This window comes from Vulpes vulpes, chromosome X (genome assembly GCF_048418805.1).
Source record: "Vulpes vulpes isolate BD-2025 chromosome X, VulVul3, whole genome shotgun sequence".
NCBI classification, from domain to species: Eukaryota; Metazoa; Chordata; class Mammalia; order Carnivora; family Canidae; genus Vulpes; species Vulpes vulpes.
The window spans coordinates 63,623,111-63,640,659 of record NC_132796.1 but is presented as its reverse complement, the minus strand read 5'-3'; the positions used below and the strand labels follow the sequence as shown (position 1 = coordinate 63,640,659).

The following is a 17,549-nucleotide window of genomic DNA, read 5'->3' as shown; positions in this document are numbered from 1 at the left end:
AAAAGCCCAAATGCCCAACAATGTCCATCAACTGATGAATGGATAAAGAAGCTTGATATAAGTTACTCAGCCATAAAAAGAATGAAATCCTGCCATTTGCAGTAATGGGGATGGAGCTAGATAGTATTATGCTAAGTGAAATAAGTCATTCAGAGAAAGACAAATACTGTATGATTTCACTCATATGTGAAATTTAAGAAACAAAACAGATGAACACAGTGGAGAGAAAGGGAGGCAAGTCATGAAACAGACTCTAAACTATACAGAAAAAAACTGAGGGTTGCTGGAGAGGAGGTGAGTGGGGGATGGGTTAAATGGGTGGTGGATATTAAGAGCACTTGTGATGAGCACTGAGTGTTATATGTAAGTGCTTAATTACTAGATTCTACACCTGAAATTAATGTTACATTCTATGTTAACTAATTGGAATTTAAATAAAAACTTTTTTAAAAGTAGTGAATTAAAAGCTATTGTAAGTCAAAGTAAAGATGAATAAAGTCTCTCAAACATTCATTACAAATAAAATATTAAGGTGGAAAAACAATATTTTCAGTGGTCTAAGTTTATTTTTAAATATATTTTAAGGATAAAGAGAGTGCGAAATATTTTATGCTAAGAATGTATGAGCTGAATGAGATATCTCTTCAGTTTAGAGAATATTTTTATATACTAGCTTTGTTCCAGTTCAATAGTTATAGAAACAATCAATAAATTTAATTCCAGTTCTAACCACATCATTGGATTAAAGAAAAACTAGCTCACTTGTGCTTTAGTAAAAATAATAATGATAATAATATGGAGGAATGGATCCTACAAATTAGTAAGGCTTACTGAGTTTTTACATGATTTTGCTTAATTCAAATCCTTATTGTAGATAATAACAAAGGGTTAGACTAATGACTCAATTATGGCACTGTGCTAAAATATCTTGTGTTTTGATATATAACATGTACTTAAATTAAGCATAATATTCTTCCACACTGTATTTTCATTTCATTTTCTCTGTATATTTTATATCTAACAAAAGTGCCCTAAAACTAACTTATGCAATAAATATGCTCTATATTTGTCTTCCAGAATCTGATGACATTATATGACATATCACTAGCTGTACAACTTCTGTGTTGAAAAGACATCACCTAACAAGAAAGATAAACGCTCTATCCATGGTGAAACTCTATCATATGTAGTTTAGGCAAGAAGATAATTGAAAATGACAAGAAGTATGTCAATTAAAATATAGAGATTTTAAAAGTGCTCAAATGCATAGATTGATAATCCACACTGTGTTAAGTATTTTCTAAATTATAACTTTAAGGAAGGTCATAATTCTTGCCCCAGGCACATATCAAGATGAAGTCCTTTTACCACTATTTGGCAACAGTCTCACCATAAACACCATCAATTTTGCTGTCCACAACACTGTTTCATTCAAAATAAGATTAACATGCTACATCAGAATATCTATTGAATCTCTAACTTACTGAGAGCTTCAGTCAGGATAAAAAGAGACAGATACTGTTAAATTCCCATTGTTGTAATTGGAGGACAAGGCAGTAAATTTTCAATTCATTCATTTGATATGGCAAATATTTACTGAATTATTAATTACTAATTCATTTTCATTTATTGAATTATTAATTATTTGCTCTTGACCAGTATTCAGTATAGATATAATAGAATTTGGAAACTGTATAGACACATACATGCACACAAATAATATGTTTATATACACATTTTCACATGGCCCATGGTAAACTCTTAAAAGTTTATTGAATGACTTAATTATTTAATCTACTCCAATTTTCCACAGGTAACTCCCTAAAGATTTATTGTCATAGCTCCCTTACCAGCAATGCTATCTTTATGATAATCATTGGGGGATGGGAATTAAAATGGAAGACCCTAAAATATGTCTTATTTCAACTGCTAGCCCTTATCTCTTTGTTTCCACCCTCCCCTCCTAAATCACATAAGCTAAATAAAGAGGCAAGTCTTTAATTTCCAACGTATTAGACAATATCACACTATAACTATCTTTTGGGTTGTATTGGACTTTGAATGCCAGTCTTCAATATGCTGAGAAGATACACTCCCTGACCTTGTTTGCGGGAATGAATTAATTGCTGGGAGTAACAAGCTTAGAATTGACATATAGAATGATATTCGACAGATTTTTTCACTAGAAATGAGATTAGTTTATATATTTAGCAAAATGCTCAAAACAAAAAAATTGGGAATGTGCCCACTAGCTTTCAGTTGACATCAAAGTGAACAGATGTCACTTAAAACTCCTTTTAGGGTGTTAGGCCCTCTGCTGGAGGAATGGATAAAGAAGATGTGAGATTACATATATGGAGTATTTATGAAATAATGGAATATTACTCAGCCATAAAAAAACTGATGAACATAGGGGAAGGGAAGGAAAAAAAAAACAGGATAAAAGCAGAAAAGGATACAGACCTTGAGACACTCTTAACTATAGAGAACAAACTGAGGGTCGCTGGAGGGGAGGTGTATGGAGGCATAGGGTAATTGGGTGATAGGCAATGAAGAGGGCCACTTGATGTAATGAGCACTGGTGCTATATGCAACTAATGAATCACTAAATTCTACGCTTAAATTCATAATGCACAATATGTTAACCAACTTGAACTTAAATAAAACAAAAAATGGAATAAAGACAAATGGTAGATGGCATACCAAGAAATTATAACAAGAAAATAACAAGATGAATAAAATGAGGAATACTTTACAGAGTATCAAATACAGCCAAAGAGGAGAGCTTCCCAGATGATACATATTTAGAACAATCTGTAGTCAACAATACTCCAATACCAAATTTAAATTAGTGGCTTTATACATTTCACAGTATGTTGTCTATATTCTATTTCATTACCCAAGCACTGATGAACTTTACCCATAACCTTTCAATAGTTATTGTATGTTTATAGATTGAAGATACTATTCAAATAAGAATGCAATAACCAAGCGTTCCTCAGGTAATTCTTTCACATTTTTCTCTCTCTTTTTTAATTTGAGTATAATTTACATACAGTGTTATATTCATTTCAGGAGTGCAATTTAGTGATTTGACAAGTTTATACATTATACTATGTTTAACACAAGTGTAGCTTCCATCTGTCCTGTGACATCATTATTATAATATCATTGACTGTGTTTCTTATGCTGTGCTTTTTATTCTTGTGACTCATTCATTCTATAACTTAAAGCCTGCAGCTCCCTTGCCCTTTCATCTATTCTGTTCAACACCTGCCACCTTCCCCTCTGACAACCATCAGTTTGTTTTCTGTACGTATAGATCTGATCTAATTCTGCTTTTTCTTTCTTCATTTTTTCCCTTAGATTTCACATATGATTGCAATCATATGGTTTGTACTTCTCAGTCTGACATTTCACTTAGCATAACACCCTCTAGATCCATTCATGCTGTTCCAATGACACAACCTCATCTTTTCTATGGCTACATAATATTCCATTGTGTATATGTTACACATTCTCTTTATCCATTCACCAACTGATGGACACTTAAGTTGCATCTATATCTTAGTTATTGTAAATAATGCTGCAATAAGCAGAGGGATGCATATATAGTTTTGAATTAGTGTTTTCATTTTCTATGGATAAATACCCAAAAGTGGAATTATTTATATTTTTAATTTTTTGAGGAAACTTCATACTGTTTTCCACAGTGGCTATATAAATTTACATTCCTACCAACAGTGCATAACTGTTCTTTTTTCTCCATATCCTTACCAATACTTGTTATTTCTTGTCATTTTGATTTTGATCATTCTAACTGGTGTAAGGTGACATATTGTGCTTTTGATTTGTATTTTCCTGATGATTAGTGATGCTAAGCAGTTTTTCATGAGTTTGTTGGCAATTTCTCTATCTTCTTTGGAAAACTATCTATTCAGGTCCTCTGCTTATTTTTGAATTATAGATATATAATGGGCAGAAAGATAGTTAACATGTTTCTCAGAGCACACTAGTTAACAGGACTGTTCAAGGAATAGGATATTGTAGTTCTTGTCTGTAATTGAGCTTTACTATCAGAATTAGTTCAAAAGTGACAGGTTAAATTATGCTTAAAGTCCTGAGGTTTAATAACTTTCCAAACTGTGTTTGAGCAATTTCCTAGTTTTGTAAATATAAGTTTATAACAAAATAATATTTCTCTCAGATGAGCAAAGATCTTGCTATAGCTTACATCATTACTCTGAACATAGTTAACCATTGTGCCATACTAGACATGCACAGAGTGAATTAAATTTAAATGAAGTGAGTACTGATTTCAAGAAATTTCTTGAATCATATTATCATGCCATGTCCTCCTCAAAGATAAATAGAATTACACAGAGAAATTTGTTTAATTGAGGATTTAAAGTATTTACTTTTCAGTTAATCATGGCTTTGTTGTACCATTACCAAGTATTTCTTGCCAGCTCCATAAATGAGCAAGATATCCAAATACGATTTAAAAATATATACTATGCAAATATATATATGTATGTGTACATATGCATATATGTGTGTATATGCAATCACTGTGATAAGAAACAGTTTACAGTGTAAATAGGATGCAATTCTTCATGGAAGTTGTGGACTTGTGCATTTATTTGTAAAAAGGATAAAGAAAGTATTACGTGAGCAATATGTGTGGTAATCCCCTCTTGACAAAAATGTTCTCATTGAAATGGGAAATTCATATAATGCCAACTGACTTTCTAATTTCAGTTTTGTATTCTCTGTACATCATCTGCACAGATTTCACCATATGCATTCTTCTTTTGTGTCAATGTAATGCAAAAATATGACAACCAAAATATCAGTCCCAAGGAAGGAATGTGCTCTATTTTAAGGAAAATATTTGTTTGTACAAAAATACATCGAAAAGAAGTATAAAGAAACTATTCAAATTCTTGGAGGGGTGCCAGGAAGATGGCAGAACTAGGAGAACCCTAAGCTCATTCCATCCTACGTTTACAAATAAATATCACTCATATCCAAGTAAATAAACCAGAAAACAATCCAAAGACTAGCAGAACAAACTCCACAACTAAAGGTGGAGAAGAAGCCACATCAGAGACTTTAAGAAGGGCAAAAATGGTGAGCAGGAGCTGCCTGCTGCAGGAGGGAGGAAACTACTGTTCCAAAGAGGGAAAAACACCAGGGAGCCCACACAGGAGACACAAGCCCCCCTAACATCCAGCCGTGAAAACCAGAGAGGCTGAAGTCTGTGAGTTTTTATTACCAGCAGGACTTGGAGGCTGGAGCTTTAAAGTCAGCAACATTAGCAATGGGTGAGCCATGAGGGCAAGTGTTAGCCAGGTTCCCACCATTAAAGAGACAACAGCTCAAGAAGAGATTTGTCTCTTTTTGAAGGGACAGCTTGCACAATGTGTGGGAGATCTGTCTATACTGATTTCAGAGCATGTTGGGGGACTTCTTTGGGAACAAAGAGCTGATAGTCACCATTTTTATCACCCAACTCGCAGCATAATCAGAAAGCCACTTGCAGAGGCAGTGCTGCACCAGACACTTGATATCTAAACTGTTGGCAGAGTGCCATTCCCACAAGTTCTCCAGAGAGCTCCCCCACTCCAAGCCTGCTTGACTTGGCCCTGGACTCAGCACAATTTTTGTTAATGTTGTACACTCCACCCAGCTGCCACACACAGATGTGGCTTTCCTCAGCCACTGCACTCCATGCACACAGCCACCATGCACACAGAAGTCAGATGGTGCAACCAACCACCTGATGCACAGACACTGTGCCCAGCCCCTGTGTACACAAAGGTTATGGGCCCTTGTCCTACTGTGCACCACGCCCCCAGATGCAGTGCTTCAGGGAATCACCTAGGACTAGTGCTCATTGCAAATTTTCCTAACACTGGCACCTCAACCCTGAGCCCTTCTGCTTTCATTCCCCAACAGAGCCAGCCTGCCCAGATCTCACTAGCATCACAGAGAGCAAACACAACCTATAGCATGAAAAGCCAGGGCACAAAGCTGCTGTTTGGCACAATTTAACTTCTCCATCCACAGCATTAACAGAGGATCACCTGCAGGAAGCAGCCCAGCACCAACATTGGCTGCCTACTTGTTTAGACCAAGCCCTGAGCTCAAGTTAGACTACCCTTCTCAGTCAAGCTTGCTTCAGTCCAAGCCCAGGGGTGCCCTCCCCAGAAGACAAGCAAAAACTTTTGCCCATACAACCTCGCCAAAGGTGTAAGAAGTGATATGTCTCATTTAACAAGCAGACCAGAACACATCTAGTTAAAACATACAACATTCATGCAAGGGATCAGAAACTATTGACAGCATGCGATGAGGTCTTCTGCGAACAACTGGCCTGAAGGATAAAGCATCCAAAACAAAACAGCACAGGGCATGCAACACATACTAGAGGAACCCCTGAAGTGCCATGTCCTGGACACTACAGGAACTTGTCTTCTTAAGGACATTACTTTCCAGAGCAGCAGACATAACTAGATTTTCTAATGCAAAGAAGAAGGCAGAGACTTAGAAAAAATGAAAAGATTGAGGAATTTATCCCAAATGAAAGAACAAAATAAGGCCATGACCAGAGTTCTAGTGAAATAGATATGTTACAAATAAGATGGATAATTTAAAGCAGAGGATCCCTGGGTGGCTCAGCAGTTTAGTGCCTGCCTTTGGCCCAGGGCGTAATCCTGGAGCCCCAGGATCGAGTCCCTCATTGTGCTCCCTGCATGGAGCCTGCTTCTCCCTCTGCCTGTGTCTCTGCCTCTCTCTATGTCTATCATGAATAAATGAATAAATAAATCTTTAAAAAAATAAAAAAATAATTTAAAGCAATTATCAGAAAGATACTAAATGGACTTGAGAAAAGAATACAAGACATGAATTGGATCCTTACCACAGAGAAAATAAAATTAAAAAGAATCAGCCAGAAATGAAGAATGCAATAAATGAGATTGGAAACAAGCTTGATGCAATTAACGAAAGGCTAGAATAAGTAGAGGGAAAAAATAGTGACATAAAAGACAAAATAATGGAAAATAATGAAACTGAACAAAAGAAAGAAGAATTATATAACATGAGAATACACTTAGGGAAATCAGGAACTATATAAAATATACTAACATTTGTATAATAGGAGTCCAAAATGAAAAAGACAAAGAAAAGGAAGTAGAAAATATATTTGAAGAAAAAAATAGCTGAAAACTTCCCTAATCTGAGGAACAAAAAGTCATACAGATCCAAGAGGAACAAAGACCTCCCTTCAAAATCAAGAAAAGCAGGCCAAACCAAGACTTGTTGTAATTAAATTTATAAAATGCAGTTATAAACAACAATAAATAAAAGAGCAAAAGAAAAGAAGTTCTTAACTTATAAAGGAAAACCCATAAGGCTGCTCAGAGATTTCTCAACAGTAACTTGGAAAGACAGAAGGGAAGGGCATGATACATTCAAAGTGCTGAAAGGAAAAATATGCAACCAAGAATACTCTATCCAGCAACACTATCATTCAGAATAGAAGGTGATATAAAAAGTTTCCCAAACAAAAACTAAAGGAGTTCATGACCACTAAAACAGCCCTACAAAAAATATTAAAGGATACTCTTTGAATAGAAAAGAGACAACTGAATTGACAAAGACAAAAAAGGATCAAAGAAAATCTCCAGAAAAAATGACAAAATAGGTTATAAAATGGCGATAAATACATATCCATAAGTAATTACTTTTAATGTAAATGAACTAAATGCTCCAATCAAAAAATACAGAGTGTCAGAATGGACAAAAAAAACAACACCCATTTATATTCTGCTGAGGAGACTCATTTCAGACCTAAAGACACCTGCAGATAGAAAGTGAGGAGATCAAGAAATTTTTGTCCTGCAAATGAATGTCAAAAGAAAGCCAGAGTAGCAATACATACATGGGACAAACTAGACTTTATTTTTTTAAGATTTTTATTTATTTGTTTGACAGAGAGAGAGGAAGAAGCAGGATCCCTGCTTAGCAAGGAGCCTGATGTAGGGCTTGATCCCAGGATTCTGGCATCATGACCTAAGCTGAAGGCAGGCCCTTAACCAACTGAGCTACCCAGATACCCCCAAACTAGACTTTAAAACAAAGAATGTAACAAGAAATAAAGAAGGGCACTATATCATAACAAAGGGAACCATCAAACAAAGAGATTTAAAATTGTAAATATTTATGCCCACAATATGGGAATATCCAATTATATAAAACAATAACAAACATTAGAGAACTAATTGAGGATAACACAATAATAGTAGGAGAGTTTAACACCCCAGTTACATCAATGGACACATCATCTAAACAAAAAAATCAAAAAGGAAACAATGGCTTTGAATGATATACTGAACCAGATGGACCTAACAGATACATTCAGAACACTCTATCCTAAAACAGCAGAATACACATTCTTTTCAAGTTCACATAGGACATTCTCCAGAATATATCAAATGTGAGGTCACAAATTAGGCCTCAACAAATAGAAAAAGACTGAATACAAGGTGCCTGGGTGGCTCAGCAGTTGAGCATCTGCGTTCAGCTCAAGGCATGATCCTGGAATTCCAGGATCAGGTCCCACGTCAAGCTCCCCATGGGGGGTCAGATTCTCCCTCTGCCTATGTTTCTGCCTCTTTCTGTGTGTCTCTTATGAATAAATAAATAAATCTTTAAAAAATAAAAAGACTGAATACATACCATGCAACTTTTCTAACCACAATGTGAATGGCTCAACCAGGAAATCAAAGAAGAAATTAAAAAATACATGGACACAACTTAAAATAAAAACACAATGGCCCCAAATATTTGAGATATTGCAAAAAGGGTCCTATAAGGGAAGTACAGAGAAATAAAGGCCTACCTCAAGATGCAATAAAAATCTCAAATGAATATCCTCATATTATATCCAAAGGGACTATAAAAAGAAACACAAAAGCAATGGAAGGAAGGAAATAAAAAAGCTCAAAGCAGAAATAAGGGAAATAGAAACTAAAAACAAAACAAAACAATAGAACACGTCAAAGAAACATGAAGCTGGTATGATAAAAAATTAATAAAATTGATAAATTTCTCACTAGAATTATCAAAAAGAAAATAGAAAGGAACTAAATAAATAAAATCACAATTAGGAGGAGAAATAACAACCAAAACCATAAAAATGAAATTATAAGGAACTATTATGAAAAACCATATGCCAGCAAATTGGACAACATGGAACAAATGGGTAAATTCCTAGAAACATATAAAGTACCAAAATTGAAACAAGAAGAAATAGGAAGTTTGAATAGACTGATAACCAGCAAAGAAATTGAGCCAATAACCAAAAAACTCCCAACAAACAAAAGTCACAGGCCAGATGGCTTAAAGGAGAATTCTACCAATCATTTAAATAAGTTAATAATTATTCTCCTGAAAATGATCCAAAAAACAGAAATGGAGGTAAAACTTCTAAATTCATTCTATGATGTCAGAATTACCCTGATACTAAAACCAGATAAAGTCTCTATCAAAAAAGAGGACTAGAAGCCAATATCCCTGATGAACATGGATGAAAATATTCTCAACAAAATACCATCAAACTTAAGCCAACAACAAATTAAAATAATCATTCACCATGATGTAATGGGATGAATTTCTGGGGTCCAAGAGTAGTTAAATATTTGCAAATCAATCAATGTGATACATCACATTAATGAAAGAAAAGATAAGAAATTGATTCTTTCAATAAATACAGAAAAAGCATTTGACAAAGTACAACATCCATTCATGATAAAAACCCTCACACAAAATAGGAATAGAGGGAACATACCTCAACATCATAAAGGCCATCTATGAAAAACCCACAGCTAATCTTATCCCCAATGGTGAAAATACGAGAGTTTTACGTATAGGGTCAGGAACAAAACATGGATGTCCACTCTCACCACTGTTGTTAAACATAGTACTAGAAGTCCTAGGCACAGCAATTAGACAATAAAAAATAAATACCATCCGAATCTCCAGGGAAAAAGTAAAACATTCACTATTTGCAGATCACATGATATCCTATATAGAAAACACAAAAGACTCCACAAGAAACTGCTAGAAATGATGAATAAATTCAGTAAAATCATAGGATATAGAATCAACATGCAGAAATCATTTGCATTTCTATACACCAATAACAAAATAGCAGAATGAAAATTAAGGAATCAATTTATAATAGCACAAAAAAACAGTAAGATACCTAGGAATAAACTTAACTAAATAGATGAAAGAACTGAACTCTGGCAACTATAAAACATCAATGAGATAAATTGAAGATGAAACAAAGAAATAGGAAAATATTCCATGATCATGGATTGAAAGAACCAATACTGTTAAAATATCTATACTATGCAAAGCAATCTACATGTGTAATGCAATCCCTATCCAAATACCACCATGTTTTTTACAGAGCTACTTCACAAACGATCTTAAAATTTAAATGGAACTATAAAATACCCCAAATCAGCCACAGCAGCCTTGAAAAAGAAAAGTGAAGTTGGAAGCACTGCATTTCCAATCTTCAAGTTACATTAAAAAGCTGTAATGAGGCGGGAGTGGGAGAGCAGCGGCCAGAGCGCCGGCTGGGGAGACGCACTGGCGGCGCGGCGGGCTCCGCGCTGCAGCTCCGGACAACCGAGATCTGCTTTACTGCTTGCGCGGGCCTGACTTTCCCAAGATGGAGTTGTCCGCCGAGGAGAAGGCCTGTTCCAGGTGAGCCCAGCCCGCCCCGGAAATGCGATGGCCGAGGAGCGGGTACCAAGGACCAGGCTGAGAGGTTGGGTTTCGAGCCAAGACCCTGGATTCTCCTAGTTAACATTAAAGAGCTCAGAGGGTGTACCCGTGAAAATGGCGTGATCTGCATTGACCTCCCACAATTTGAAGGCATGGCAGTTAAGGAACACATATGGACTCACGGCACATGGAAATGTGTGCACAGAAAAAGGAAATCTATGATTTTCTAAAAGTAGGAAGGCATTCTTCCTCGTCAAAATGGATACATTCTGCTCAGTTATCAAGTTTGAAAATCTCCAAGAACTAAAGAGACTGTCACTGGGGTCCCATCATGGCCCTCGGTGTTATAGCAATATGTTCCACAATGGCCATGATTGACTCTGTGTTGTGGTATTGGCCTTTACATACAACTGGAGGAAGCGTGAATTTCATTATGTTGATAAACTGGACTGTCATGATTCTTTATAACTACTTCAATGCCATGTTTATTGGTCCTGGCTTTGTCCCTTTGGGGTGGAAACCGGAAAATTCTCAGGATAGCAGGTACCTCCAGTATTGTAAAGTCTGCCAAGCATACAAGGCACCACGGTCACATCACTGCATAAAGTGTAACAGATGTGTGATGAAGATGGACCATCACTGTCCTTGGATCAACAACTGTTGTGGTTACCAAAATGATGCTTCGTTCACACTGTTTCTCCTTTTAGCACCACTGGGTTGTATTCATGCTGCCTTCATTTTTGTTATGACTATGTATACACAGCTTTATAATCGGCTCTCCTTTGGGTGGAACACGGTAAAGATTGATATGAGTGCATCCCAGAGAGATCCCCTTCCAATTATTCCCTTTGGATTAGCAGCATTTGCGGCCATCTTGTTTGCCTTGGGATTAGCTTTAGGAGCAACCATAGCTGTTGGGATGTTGTTTTTTATCCAGATGAAAATAATTCTCAGAAACAAAACTTCTATTGAATCATGGGTTGAAGAAAAGGCTAAGGATCGAATTCAATATTACCAACTAGATGAAGTCTTTGTTTTTCCCTATGATATGGGAAGTCGATGGAAGAACTTTAAACAGATATTCACATGGTCAGGGGTCCCTGAAGGAGATGGACTAGCATGGCCAGTAAGAGAAGACTGTCACCAGTACAGCTTAACAATTGAACAGTTGAAACAAAAAGCAGATAAAAGAATCAGAAGTGTGCAGTATAGAGTAATAGAGGATTACAGTGGTGCCTGCTGTCCTTTGAATAAAGGAATCAAAACCTTCTTCACCAGCCCCTGCACTGAGGAGCCTCGAATAAGGCTACAGAAAGGGGAATTCATTTTAGCCACAAGAGGGTTACGATACTGGTTGTATGGAGATAAAATTCTTGATGATGCCTCTGTAGAAGGTGTCTCACGAATCAGAGGCTGGTTCCCTAGAAACTGTGTGGAGAAGTGTCCCTGTGATGCTGAAACAGATCAAGCCCCAGAGGGCGAGAAGAAAAATAGCCACTGTTATAGTAAAATTACTCTTTAAATCCTCTCCATTACTTGAAAATTGTACATATTACTATACTACAGAATTATGCAATGACCCTACTCTGGGCAAGGTGTTCTTTTCTTCAAAGGTGCTCTAGTGCCATAATCTAAATATTTTTATTACCATTTTGAAATGGAGAAGCCATTCTGCACATGCCTTTGAATTTCTGCCCCCTCTTTGCCACCTCTTCCTCTCCTCAAAAGGAAAAACACTTCACCCAAGTAAGTCAGTTGCATTTTCTCTAGGATTTTTTTTTATGCTGTGCACACTATGGACCTCACCTGCAGATAGAGTTCCCCCATTTGCCAGGAGCATCTGTATGTGATGCTTTTATCTTGTTTCCCCCTCAGTTGATATTTCTTATATAATATTCTAGATACTATAGAACATAAGTCAGATTCAATATACGCTTAAATTTTATTACCTGTCTTTTAATAATGCAAATTTTTGTCAAATCAAATAAAGATCAATGGATGTTCTATATAAAAAAAAGCTGTAATGATTAAAACTGTATGATATTGACACAAGAATAGACACATATTTCAATGGAATAGAATAGAAAATCCAGAAATAAACCCATGACTTTATGATCAATTAATCTTTAACAAAGAAATAAAGAATGTCCAATGAGAAAACAGTCTCTTCAACAAATGGTGTTGGGATAACTGGACAACAATATGCAAAAGAATGAAACTAGATCATTTTGCTACATGATACACAAAAATAAATTCAAAATGGATGAAAGATCTAAATGCGAGAACAAAACCATAAAAATCCAAGAGGAAAACATTGGTCATAACTGCTTTCACATAGGCCATAGAAACATTTTTCTAGAAATGTCTCTGAAGGCAAGTGAAACAAAAGCATAATAAACTATTGAGAGTTCATCAAAAGAGCAAGATTCTGCACAGTGAAGGGAAAAAAAATCAGCCGAACTCTAAGGCAGTCTATAAATAGGAGAATATATTTGCAAATGACATATCTGATAAAAGGTTATTATCCAAAATATATAAAGAACTTATAAAACTCAACACCCTAAAAATAAATGATCCAACTAATAAATGGGCAGAAGACATGAATAGACATTCTTCTAAAAAAAGATATCCAGATGTCCAAGAGAAACAAAAAACAATGCTCAAATTTACTTATGATCAAGGAAATAGAAGTCAAAACTATAATGAAAAGGAGGGGCAATATGGCAGAAGAGTAGGGGTCCTAAACTCACCTGGCACCACAAACTTACCTAGATAACTTTTAAAACATCCTGAACACCTATGAATTCAACATGAGATTTAAAGAGAGAACAGCTGGAACACTACAGAGAGAAAAGTTTTCACTTCTAACAAGGGAGAAAGATGAAAAATTTTAAAAAGAATAAATAATAAAGTGGGCTAGAGGAACCATGACTAACAGTGCTAAAGCAGAGCATCAAAAGCCTCCAGGGCAGTTAAGCCCAGCCCTGGAGAAGTGGGAACTTTAAATATCCATGCCGGAATTTTCTCTGTTGGAAAAGTGCTTAGCAGGGAAATTGGACAGAATCAAAGGAGGGGCAATGAAGCCTCAAGATTCTTGGAGTCACTATAAGAGAAGGGGCACCCAGGGGAAGGTTCACTTCAAACCTGAGTCTGATATTGGTCTGGTATCCAAATCTCCCAGCCCTGTAGAGAAGCCAGTCAGTTAGGCGGGCCAGCTCCAGAGCTGCCTTTACCCTAGAGCCCAGCAAAAGATGGAGGTGGCTATACTTCATTCCCTTGAGGAAAAGTGGTCCCCAGGAGCGAGGGTCCAGTGGCACTGGGCCCCGGATACCAGGGCACCCAAGCAGACAAAGCCAGTGATCCTTCATTCCCTCTGGGACAGGTGGAAGTGGGGAGTGCACAGGAAAGTGAGAACTCTCCTGCCACTGGGCGCCCTGCAAGCTGTACAGATCAGTGTACACACTCCTGGCCCAAGGAGCATCTAGGACAGTTTGGACTGGGAGACTGTGGTTAGTAACTCATGGGGAGCTCCACTCCAGAGCTGGAAATCTGGCAGCCACCATTGTTATTTTTCCTCTTTGTTTCACCTTGTGCCTGGAAGAGGTGGGGCCTCTAGAGAACAAAGGCCTCATAGGATAAACAACTTATACTGAGCCTAGCACCCAGCAAGGGGCAGAGCAGCTCCACCCAGGCACAAACACCTGAGAATCAGCATAGCAGACCCCTCCCCCATAAAAACTGCTGGAAGTCCAAGGGAAAAGCAAGATTAATGCACAAGCAGCACTGGAAAGCTCCAGGAATTAGGGAAAATAGGATATAGAACTAGAGGGTACTTTTTTCCCCCCATCAAGATTCAATTTTATATCAGACTAAAAATTTCCAAAATTTTTTGTCTTTTTCGACCTTAATTACTATATTTTACCAATTCTTCATTTTTAAGTTGTTTCCTTTTTTACTTCCATATTTCTACAAATACATGTCTTAGATATAGTTTTCACTTCTGGATTCCCTTCAATGTATTCAATTGAATTTTGGTAGATATATGAGATATGGTTTTTTTGTTTTTTTATGCTTTGCTTTGGTTTATAATGGTGGAAGTTAGTACATTATAAAACAGGACCAACATACATCCAGAAACAAGTAGAATACCATGAATATCATGATGGTTCATTCTGTGAGATTATATTCTCTCTTCCTTCCCATTCTGCCCACTCTTTTACTTGTTTATATTTTTGTGGTCAATGTTGAGGCTTTATATAAGTATTGCTGGTGTACTTATAGTTGGGATTCATCATCTTCTAACATACACAACAAAATACACTCAGAATCAAGAGGATCACCCTCTAGGACCCCTCAGGTAGACTACATTATCTCTCCACTATCAATTCCTCATCAAAACCATCCACCGCCCCCTTTTTTTTCCTTTTCATTACTCTTTCTTCTTTTATCTTCTTTGTTTTGGGTTTTTGGCTTTGTATTTTTATTACTTTGCTTTAAAATTTATTTTTCACTTTAGTGGTCTTGTTTTATTTTGTTCTGTTCTTCTTTTTCCATTATTTTCTTGTCTCTGACCTCTTCAGAATCATCTAGGATGTATTTTACCCAGGTAGTGGTTGATATTTTTGTCTCATTACACTTTCAAAGCCACTCTCCACTGGAGAAAAATACTAGAAGGAAGAATTCACACAAAAGAAAGAACCAGAGACAGTAATCTCTGCCACAGATTTACTGAATCTGGATTTTAAAATGATGTCAGAAATTCAATTCAGAAATACAATTATAAAGCTACTGGTGGCTCTGGGAAAAAGTGTAAAGGACTCTAGAGACTACAGTACTGCACAATTTAGATTTAATCAGGCCATAATTAAAAATAGATTAAATGAGATGCAATCCAAACTGGATATTCTAACTGCTAGGATTAATGAGGTGAAAGAGACAGTGAGTGACATAGAAGACAAATTGATAGTAAGGAAGGCAGCTGGAGAAAAAAAGAGAAAAACAATTAAGAGCCCATGGAGAAAATCAAGGAAATCCTTTTCCTTGAAAAGTAAGAATATACGACTAATTGTGATTCCAGAAGAGGCTAAGAGAAAGAGAGGACCACAATGTACATTTGAACAAATCATAGCTGAAAACTACCCAAATCTGGGGAAGGAAAAAGTATTCAGATCCAAGAGATAGAGAGGACCCCTCCAAAAATCAAGAAAAACCATTCAACACCTCAACATTTAATAGTGAAACTTGCAAATTTCAAAGATAAAGAGAAAATTCTTAAAGCAGCATGAGACAGAGATTCTTAACTTATATGGGTAGAAATATAAGATTAACAGCTGACTGCTCCACAGAGACCTGGCAGGCCAGATAGGGTTGGCATGATATATACAGGATACTAAATGAGAAAAAACATGCAGCCAACAATACTTTATCCAGCAAAGCTGTCATTCAGAATAGAAGGAGAGATAAAGAGCTTCCAGGACAGACAGAAACTGAAAGAATATGTGACCTTACCTGGCTCTGCAGGAAATATTAAGGGGGAACCATTAAAAGAAAGAAGAAGCCTAAAGAAAGAATCCATAAAATCAGGGACTGAATAGTTAATATGATGACACTAAATTCATATCTTTCAATAGTAACTCTGAACGTGAATGGGCTAAATGATCCCGTCAAAAGACGGTGGTTATTGGACTGGATAAAAAAGCAAGAGCCATCTATACACTTTCTACAAGAGACTCATTGTAGACCCAAGGACACCTCCAACCTGAAAATGAAGGGTTAGAGAACAATTTACCATTTAAGTGGTCCTCAAAAGAAGAGCTGGAGTAGCTATCCTCAATTAGATAAATTAAGTTTATCCCAAAGACTGTAGTAAGAAATGAAGAGGGACACTATATCATACTTTAAGTGTCTATCCAACAAGACCTAAGAATCATGAATATTTATGCCCCTAATGTGAGAGCCACCAAGGAAATCAATCAATTAATAACAAAAATAAAGAGATACTTAAACAATAATACACTAATACTGGGAGACTTCAACAGGCACTCTCAGTGAATGACAGATATTCTAAGCTTCTAGAACATCACCAAAGAAACAAAAGGCCTTAAGTGATGCACTGCACCAGATGGATTTCACAGATATATACAGAACTTTCCATCTGAATGCAATTGAATACACATTCTTCTCAAGTGCACATGGACTTTCTAGAAAATAGAAAACATACTGGGTCAAAAGTCAGGTCTCAACCAATACCAAATGATTGGGATTGTTCCCTACATATTTTCAGATCACAGTGCTTTGAAACTGGAACTCAATCACAAGAAGAAATTTGGAAGAAACTCAAACACATGGATGTTACAGAGATCCTAGTAAAAGATGAATGCTTTCATCAGGAAATTAGAGAATAATTAAAAAGATTCATGGATATATATATATATATATATATATAATGGAAATATATATATACATATATATAATTGGAGTTCGATTTGCCAACATATAGTATAACACCCAGTGCTCATTCCATCAAGTGCCCACCTCAGTGCCTGCAACCCAGTCACCCAACCCTGAAAACTAATAAAAATGAAGATACAACCATTCAAAATCTTTGGGATACAGCAAAAGCAATCCTAAGAGGGAAACACATCCCAATACAAGCCTCCCTCAAAAAAATTGGAAAAAACTCAAATACACAAGCTAACCTCGCACCTAAAGGAATTGGAGAAAGAAAAGCAAGTAAAGCCTAT

General features: G+C 36.4%; 1 protein-coding gene and 1 pseudogene across 1 annotated transcript in view; one reads left to right on the top strand and one right to left on the bottom strand.

Moving 5' to 3' along the window:
- The window catches only part of DACH2 (dachshund family transcription factor 2), a 650,145-nt gene that overhangs the window by 389,621 nt on the left and 242,975 nt on the right, over nucleotides 1-17,549 (bottom strand). The window lies entirely within an intron of this gene.
- Nucleotides 10,995-12,482, top strand: LOC112933603 (palmitoyltransferase ZDHHC6 pseudogene; annotated as a pseudogene).